Source organism: Fukomys damarensis, unplaced genomic scaffold (genome assembly GCF_012274545.1).
Source record: "Fukomys damarensis isolate Sample0158 unplaced genomic scaffold, DMR_v1.0_HiC HiC_scaffold_33, whole genome shotgun sequence".
Taxonomy (NCBI): domain Eukaryota; kingdom Metazoa; phylum Chordata; class Mammalia; order Rodentia; family Bathyergidae; genus Fukomys; species Fukomys damarensis.
Window position 1 is genome coordinate 47,636,752 of NW_022900945.1, and position 9,706 is coordinate 47,646,457.

Genomic DNA, 9,706 nt, shown 5'->3' on the forward strand with positions numbered 1-9,706 from the left:
GAGAGAGAGAGAGAGAGAGACAGAGAGAGAGACAGAGAGAGGGAAGAGGGAGAGGGAGAGGGAGAGGGAGAGGGAGAGAGGATAGGTAATACAGGGTGAAATCCAGGATTGATCCTATCCACCACAAAGCTTTGCATAGCGCAGAACTGCAAGCTCATATAGGCAAGAGTTGTATTAGGGATCTGGGGGGAAAAAGGAATTCTCTGAAATCTTTCTGGGGCCAGAGCATTTATCAGAAAAAAGAAGCCTCCTTTTACATTCCCACCACAGTGAAGGGTTCCTTTTGCCCCACAGCCTCACAAGCATTTGTTATTGGTTGATTTTTTTTTTTTAAATGGTAGTGATTCTTTCTGGAGTAAGTGTCATTTTAATGTGTATCTCTCGAATGACCAGTGATGTTAAACATTTTTTTTTCATATATTTATTTGCTGTTTGTACTTCTTTACCTGAGAAGTGTCTATTCATTTCAGGTGCCCAGTTTAGGATTGGGTCTTTAAATTTGGGGGATCTGATTTTGTTGACTTTGTTATATATTCTACAAATTAGTCCTTGTCTTAGGAATAGCTGGTAAAAAATTGTTTTCCCATTCTGTAGGTTTTCTCTCTGCTCTGTGTTGGTTTATTTTGCTGTGCAAACGCTTTTTAATAAGATGAGGTCCCAGTTGTTTATTCTTTGTAATATTTCCTGTGTGATGGGGGGTTTGTTCATAAAATATTTGCCTACATCAATGTCTTCAAGAGTTATACCTCTTCTACATTTCATCAGATTTAGTGTTTCTGTTTTAGTATTTGGATCTTTGACCCATTTTGATTTTTGTTTAGGGTATGGTGAGAGTTATGCATCTAGGTTTCAAGTTCGGCATGTAGAAAGCCAGTTTTCCAATTACCATATATTAAAAGGGCTATCTTTTTTTCCAATGAAGGTGTTTATCAAAGATGAGGTAGCTGAATGTGTCTGGAGTTGTTTCTGCATCTTCTGCTCTGTTGCATTGATCCTCTGGTCTGTTTCCTTTTACTAGTATCATGCTGTTTTTATCACAGTAGCTTTGTAGTATAATTTCAAATCAGGGATTGTAATGCCCCCTGCCTTGCCTTGCTCAGAATTACTTTTGCTATTCTAGATTTCGTCTGGTTCCAGATGAATTTTAGGATTGTTTTCTCTAGTTCTGTGAGGTATGTTGTTGATATTTTGATCAGGATTTCATTAAATCTGTATAGTATTTTTGGAATTTAGCTCTTTTCAGTATATTTGTTCTGCCTATCCAAGAACAAGGGCTATCTTTTCTATTTTCTGATATCCTTTTCAATCTCCTTTTGCAGAGTACCATAGTTTTCAATGTAAAGATCTTTTCCTTCCTTTGTTAGATTGATTACTAAGTATTTCATTTTTCTTAATGCTATTGTGAAAGGTGTTGTTTCCCTAATTTCTCTCAGTGAATTTGATATTCACTGTACAGAAATGCTATTGATTTTTGAGTGTTGACTTTGTATCCTGCTACATTACTGAATTTGGTTATTAAATCTAGGAGTCTTTTGGTGGAGTTTTTGAGGTCTTCTACGTAGAGTATTGTTATGGCTTATATCCAGATGTCTCCTGAGCCTCATGTAGTGATATGTGGCGCTTTTTGGAGGAAATTGGATCTAGGGGATGTGATACTGGGATTGATTCATGGAGCAATGCTAGGATTAACAGTGCCCCACCCTGGGAAAGAGTGCTATCTGCCCTAAGGTTGGGTAACTGGGATAGGATATAAGGAGCAGAAAGAAGGCTGCTGTGGTCACTGCTTCTTACTTGCTGCTTGCTGCCTTTTCACTATGTTGCTGCTTCATGGTCTTCTGCTCACCATAACTGATTCTCCTCTGTGATGTTCCTCTCCCATGCCACCCTGCCTTGGAGCCAGCCAACTACAAACTGAAACTTACACAAACTGGAAGCCAAATAAACTTTTCCTCCTTTAACTTTGGGTGTTGGGTATTTTGTCTCAGCAATGAGAAAAGTAATTATGACTTTATTAGAGTAATTCCTGAGTATTTCATTTTTCTTGATGCTATTTTGAGAGGTGTTGTTTCCCTAATTCCTCTCTCAGTGAGTTCATTATTTGTGTACAGGAATGCTATTGATTTTTGAGTATTGATTTTGTATCCTGCTATGCTAATGAATTTGGCTATTAAATCTAGAAGTCTTTTGGTGGAATTTTTGGTTTCTTTTATGTAGAGTATCATGTCATCCACCAATACTGAAAATTCAACTTCTTCCTTTCCTGCCCTTATTCCTTTTATTTTTTTCCCCCTGTCTAATTGCTCTGGCTAATGTCCCCAGAACAATATGAATAGGAGTGGTGATAGTAGACATCCTTGTCTTGTTCCTAATTTTAGAGTACAAGCTTTCAATTTTGACCATTAAGTATGATGTTATCTGGTGTTTTGTTATACATGCTTTTATCAGGTTGAAATAAAGACCTTCTGTTCCCATTTTCTGTAGGGTTTTTTCTTTTAAATCATGAGTGGGTGCTGCACGTTGTCAAATACTTTTCATGTATCTATTAAGATGATTGTGTAGTTTTTGTCCTTGGTTCTGTTAATGTTAACATTTATTGATTTGCATATGTTGAACCATCCCTGTATCTCTGGAATGAATCCTTCTTGTTAATGGTGTATAATCTTCCTGGTGATTTGCTGCACTCTGTTTGCTATTATCTTATTGAGAATCTTTGCATCTATGTTCATTAAAGAGATGCACCTGTAGTTCTCCCTTTTGTTTTGGCTCTCCTCTGGTTTTGGTATCAGTGTAATGCTTGCTTCCAGGAATGAGTTTGTGAGTGTTTGTTGCCTTTCAATTTCATTTAAAGAATTTGAGGAATAGTGATATTAAATCTTCTCTAAAGTTCTTGTAGGATTTAAGAGTGAATTATTTAGGACCTGGACTTTTCTTTGTTGGTAATTTTTAAATTACTTGTTCAATTTCAATCACTGATACTGGATTATTTAGAATTTTTATATCTTCTTGATTCAGCTTTGGTAATTTGTATATATCTAGGAATTGTCCATTTCTTCTGCATTTTCCATCTTATTAAAGTACAGGTTCTGGAACTAGGTAGTGGTGATGTGCTGAATATTTGCAGGATCCATTGGGATTTTTCCTTTTTATTCATAACTGGATAGATTTAAGCCTTTTTCCTTTTTTGAGAAGTCTGGCTAAGGATTTCTCTATTTTATTTAATCTTTCAAGAACCAATTCTTGGATTCATTGATTCTTTGCATTGTTTTCTCATCTCCATTACATTAATTCCTGCTTTTTATAATTTCTTCCTTTGTATGTGTTTTGGGTTTATTTTGGTCTTTTTCTGGAAGCTTGAATTTCCACATTAGGTTATCTGAGTTTGCTATGTTTTTCTGATGTGAGAATCCACAGCTATAAATTTCCCTCAGAGGACTGCTTTCATTGCATCCCATAAATTCTGGTATGTTGTGTTGGAATCATCATTTAATTGTAAAAACTGTCTAATATCTTCTTTAATTTCATTTGTGACCCACTGGCTTTTCAGGAGGGTTTCATGTAACTTCCATGTGTTTATGTAGCTTTTGTGATTTATTTTGCCATTAATTCATAATTCAATGTATTATGATCTGATAATATGCATGGAATAATTTCAACTCCTTTGCATTTACTTAAGCATGTTCTAAGTGCTAGTATGTGGTCTATTTTGGAAAATGTCCCATGTGCTACTGAGAAGAATGTGTATTCTGTTGTTGCATGTTGGAACATTCTGTATATATCTTCCAGGTCTACTTGTTCAAAGGTTTGGTTCAGGTCTAAATTTTCTTTGTTACTATTAGAACACTGAGAATTGAATGATTTATTTTTACTTTAAAAGTAAAAATTATTTAATCTGAGAAAGTAAAGACTCATATAATTTAACTGGAGCAATCAATAAGAATATGAGGAATGCCATGCTAGATTATTACATAAATCCCCCAAGTATCACATTATGGTAACAAAAGTACCAACAGAGTTCTGTAGGTAGGCATTCTCCAAAATTTAGGAATATGTCCTTTGCCCCTAAGTACCTCTCACTCTCTGAAAGTATGACCCATCAGCATCGGTATCATCTACTAGTCTTATAATTAATTCTTTGATTTGAAGAGTTGGGGTAAGAACTCTGCCCATTATATTTTCTGTCCACATGCTGGAAAAGGCAGGACTTTCATTCATAATTCAGAATGATCAGTGGTACCCTCATAGAGTACTTACCCCACAGTCACAGATTGAGTTCCCTGTCAGCACAAGCCTTGTCCAGGTGATAGTTTATTTCCTGTGACCCTCCACAGTTGAGGAGAAGAGTGTGAGCTGCCCAAAGGCCAGTATGTTATTTATTATGTTACTGCCGATTGTGACTGCACAGCCTGAATTAACCTCTCTATGATTTAAAAGCAAATGGACCTGAATTTCATTATAGATAGGACTTCCATGCTCTTCTCCACTGAAGCGCAGGGATTCACTTGGAGAGGTGCTATAATTACTATGCAGATTGCTTTCCTATCATTTGATTGAACCCTCAGGAAGAAAGAAGGTCATTAATATAATTTTTTCCTCAATTTCTCATTTTAGGAAACCTGGAAGCAGAGTCACGCATAATTCAGTAAAATTCAGCCAACTGAACTGCTCTCCACAGGAAATACAAATAGAACACAGAAGCTCTGAAATGGATCTTAACTGCAGAGCCAGAGGAAATTATCAAAAGATCTATTGTCTTGGCAATAAGTTCCTCAAGTGAAGCTGGGTCCATAGCTGCCATTCAAGGTCTGCATTCCTCAGAGTTCTGTTCCAGCAACTTTACAGTCCTTGTCATCTATCCAGCGGTGTAAAGCAGAAGGAGGCCTTTCTCCAGCTCAATGGTTAGCGTTGTAGGTGGGTACTGCAGAGGCTAATTCGTATATCATTCTATTACTCTTTTCACAGAGGGAATTGCATTTTGTGTCAGCAAGTTATGCGTTTCCCAATGTGCTGCCCATTCAGCATCAGCCACCATCATAAGGTAAGTTTGGTGAAGGCAAGAAACTTACCAGGCCAACCTCTGCACCATTGTTTTTAGCTCACAGTGACCCAAACTGGACACAGTCCAGTGATTCCATTCCATTCTCCTTACCCAGCCAATATACCAAGACTGATATAAAAAGACACTTATTGAAGTATCAGAAAAGAGGACTTCTGGGAAGATGATGGAAGGGTGAACAGCCAATAAAGGGCCTCTCTGAGGTTTGGTGTCCAGGCACTGAAATAAAGTAATGTGAGGAAGAGAAGAAGGAGGGAAATGGGTCCCCAGGATCCAGGCAGGATCTGAAGCAAGAATTTTTGCCCATGGGGAAAGCTAAGAGAGAACAAAGAAGGAGGTAAAAGGTGTCGCCTCCACCTGAGCCTGGATGCACTGTGTGGGAAGGACAGCTCAAACCTGCCCACAAACTGTGACTACCAGTGACCCTGGTGACCCCAGAGACTTCCATGGAGAAATTCACCAGTGGAGCAGAGCAGTGGACTCAGTGGACTGTAATGGTTGGTGAGTTGTTGGGGCTTGGATGTTCCCAGGAGAGAATGATCGACTGGTAGCCATCTTGGAGAGGGGCCAACTGAGCTCAAAACTCAGAACAGCTACAGGCCCACTCCTTCTAGTGGCTTCCAGTGTAGTGTCACAGTTCAAATCAGAAGGAGGTCAGAAGTCCACTTTGAGCCTGTGGGGCTGGTGGGCATGTGGACTGTTGCAGGCTTCACAGGCCCAGTTCTAGCCTCACAGCCAGAAACCAGCCTGAACTTCAGAGAAGCTAAACATGCAAGCTTGCTGGGATTATCCACTACCAAGATATAAAGTTACAGCTGATTTGATGGGATAATCCACTCAGGTTTGTATGTTGCCCCCATTGTCTACCAGTGACAGCAGAGATATGCCTTGAGGTGCACATTTTTTTCTTTTCTTTCTTTGTTTTTGTTTTGTTTTTTCTTGTTTGCTCTTATTTTTATGAGTGTGAACATGGTTTCTAGTTTTGTTTTGGTTTTTTTTGTTATTATTGTTGATTTGTTCCATCCTTGGTTTTTCTTCCTTCTCTCTTTACCTCCTATCTTGTTCAACAGTTTCCCAAAGTTTGCATAATCTTCCTTTGTCCCCTAGCCTTGCTTCTAATCTTTTCTTCTTCTTCTTCCTGTTCCTCCTCCTCCTCCTTCTTTTTCTTTATTTTTCCCCTACCTCTTTTTAAATTTTCTCCCCTAAGGGTAAAATCACTACACTGAGGGCTTATGTACTGCAAACATTTTTCTGGTTTGTTTTAGATTTTGTTATATAACCACAAATCCAGTTCATACAGTTAAAGGTGACAAATTAATAGTTATGACAGTATCATTTTTTAGTCTGTGTTTGATGCGATTGTTGTTGCTGATTGTACTACTTTAGCCAAGGTGACATAATTGTTCTAATTAGCTATTCTTCCTGGTATACCAAGACTGAGATCACCTAAGGGTCATAAACAATACCATAGGTCAGTACCAAAGACCAGGAGGGTAGGCCAGATAGACAGCAACTTTTCATCCCCAATAAATTCTCATTCCTAATAAAGAGGTAGGATGTTGCAACAGACTCAAAACCCAAAAACCAACTATAGCTGGAAGACACCTCTGAGGAGTAGTCCTTTCCTAAGGGTTCTAAACACTAGCAAAGATACTAGTAAAGATACTTACCATAAGCAATTTACTAGCATCAATCCATGAATTAAACTAAAAAGAAAAGAAAAGGAGAGGACACTGAAACAAGATGCAACCCCAGATTTCCAGCTCACCAAAGGCAAACCCAGAGGGCAATGAGGTGGAACAATCCAAAAGTCACCCACCTGAACTCTCTGGATGATAACAGCAGAAGTAACAAAGAAGATGAAAGAGGGTCTAGAAAAAAATCAAATCAGAGATGATTTCTCAGGTAACTACAGAGATGGTGACTAAAATGAAAGACATGTTTAGTGATTCTAGAGCAGATACAGATAAAAAATAGAGCTTAGGAAAATGATGGAAACCATGAATACCCAGCATAGGAAAGAAATGGAATCCATGAAACACATTCAAACAGATATTAAGGAGATTAAAAATTTCGTTAAAAGTTTACACAGCAGAATGATCCAATGAGAGGGCAGAATATCAGATATAGAAGACAGGCTTCTGTTGAAGTATCAGAAAAGTAGGAGACCGGAAAGAGTCTAAATGTCTAATAGCAAAAGATTGGTTTAACTCCTAGAGTATCATGGGATTCCATATATCCAATAAAGAGAAATAAGTAAGTTAACATGTACAGATATAAACTGTTTCAAAATACATCAAGTGAAAAAAGCAAAGTATGAAAAGTATGCATAATAGGAACACTTTAGGTGAATATAAAATGTTTTGTGTGTATATATGTATTAGATATTATATAAATATTATATATGAATTTTATGCTATGTAGTTTTTTTCTAGAATATGCAAGAAAGTAACACTAGCAGTGGATTTGAGGGAGATACATTTTACTTTTGTCCTTTCATATAATTTTAATGCTGAATATAATATTTTAAATTTTATTTTTATAATATTATCTCCAAATCATTCTGACCATGGTTGGCATCCTAAATGTCCTCCAAAAGGCTCATGATGTTGATGGCTTGGTTGCCAGCTGATGAGGTTTTGGAAAGTGATCAGATTATGTAGGCTCTAACTTCATCAAATTGATTAATCCATTGATGAATTATTATCTAAATGGACTTATTAGGAAGGGGAGCCTAATCAGATGAAACCGGTCACTGGGGGAATGGCTTTGAAGGGTTTATTTTGTCCCTGGCCCTTTCCCAACACTCTACTCTGCCACCCTTTCTACTCCTGGATGCCATGAGGTAAGCAACTTTCCTCTGCCACATCCTTCCTCCACGATGTTCTGCCTCACCCTGGGCCCAGAAACAATGGAGCCAAGTGACCATGAACCTCTGAAACAGTGAACCAAATAAATCTTTTATCATTTAACTTGCATTTTGTCACAATGACAAATGCAATGACTAATACCTTATTCCTTAAGGGTTTTCCTCTTAGTTACTTTTCTCATTGCTGAGAATACCAAACACCCACAAGTTTAAGAAGGTAAGGTTTATTTCAGCTCACAGTTTTTAGATGTTTCAGCCCATAGTCAGCTGGCTGTAGGGCAGGGCAACATGACAGAGGGGCATGGTAGAAGAGAAACAGTCCATGGCAGGGTACACAGAAAGCAGCAGCAGCCTGCCTTCCTTCTGTTCCTTTATAGTTCACACAGTGTACAAGCCTATTGATTGGTGCTACCCACACTCAGGGTGGGGCTTCCATTGTCTACACCCAGAACCATGCTAAACCCATTTAGTTATCACATACCCTTAATCCATATTCACAAACCCTAGATCCAGCCACCTCTGAAAAGCTATATCTATTAACTCATGATGCTTTGGGGAGACATCTAGATACAAGCTATATCACCTGAGTAATGTGTGGTTGTACAGGCCACACCCTGAACAAAAGCACACATTTAAGGACTGATATCCAGTCTGAGGCATGCCTGTTTAGCTGAGAATCCTGCCATGGGCTGTAGCCGCCCAGAGGCTCATATTTATCTAATTCCCATATGAGCTGATGGCAGTTCTAAACAACTCTTCATTTTATCTTTGACTACTGACTACCCTCTATTCCTGCCACAATTTGATTAGGTTCTTGCTCCTTACCTGCTCTTTTCATACCATAGACCAGTCCTTCCATTCCACTTGCCTGCCCCTAAACTTAGAATGTGGTCAAACTCCAGGCTCATCCACTGCCAGCTCAGGCCTGAACTTATGCAGCCCTCCTGACTTAACAACCATGAGTTCAAGCAAATGTATTCCTCCTGCTGCCCTTCTGTGTATGTGCATGCCGATATTTTCATGCATTGTTTCCATACAGATATTGATTACCCACACTAATGGTGGTATTAGCAAGTATCATGCAAAACATATAATCACTGAGGCAGGGCTTTGTCTAGCTGACCTTGGAATATAGTTTTTTAATATAGAATTTTTCCTACCTCAGATTTACTTTTACTAAAATTAACTTGTATCCATCTTTCATACCTACTGAATGAAGTAGGACTGAAAGAAGGGGGGGAAGTCTACTGGGGATTAAATTGACCAGAAATGAAAGATATGTTGGGAATATTTTGCATGGTGGAAATAGGGTGGAGTCCATAATCTTTAAAGCTATATTTAAGTTACGCTTTCCATTTTAACATATTCACCTTTTTGCAAGCCAAAGCAACTTTTCTTCAGACTGCTTTCTTGCTTGTAGTAAATTCTACTAAATTTATTTCTGTGTATGAGTATGTGTGTGTTTTAGTGAAATTTATTCTGCAAAGTATCTAAAATTTCTTATTTTAAGTCTAGATACTTGAATCTCTATACTTCTTATTTTCTCTAGTCTTCAGGGGAAAACATTATCAGCTTATCAGTTTTAGGGTGTTGACTATAAATATTTATTAAAGCTTGTTGCATTACTACAACTACAAGCATAAATGGAACTTAACATTTTGACTGTTGATTTACAGGGTTAGGTTACCAATAGAATGGGGGCTTTTAAGTATCTTGTTCCCTAGATATGTGTGCCTGTGTGTGTGTGTGTGTGTGTGTGTGTGTCTGTGAAATGGCACATTTAA

General features: G+C 38.0%; 1 long non-coding RNA gene across 3 annotated transcripts in view; it reads left to right on the forward strand.

The window, feature by feature from the left end:
- LOC104866950 overlaps nucleotides 1-9,706 on the forward strand; it is a 191,582-nt gene that overhangs the window by 171,962 nt on the left and 9,914 nt on the right. The window contains exons 3-4 of one of the 3 annotated variants that reach the window (XR_781618.2): nucleotides 4,609-4,800; nucleotides 4,960-5,385. This is a non-coding gene — a long non-coding RNA (uncharacterized LOC104866950). Of the gene's footprint in view, nucleotides 1-4,608; nucleotides 5,386-9,706 lie in introns of those variants that run through there. The other 2 variants (XR_004515051.1, XR_781617.3) reach the window with 2 other exon arrangements.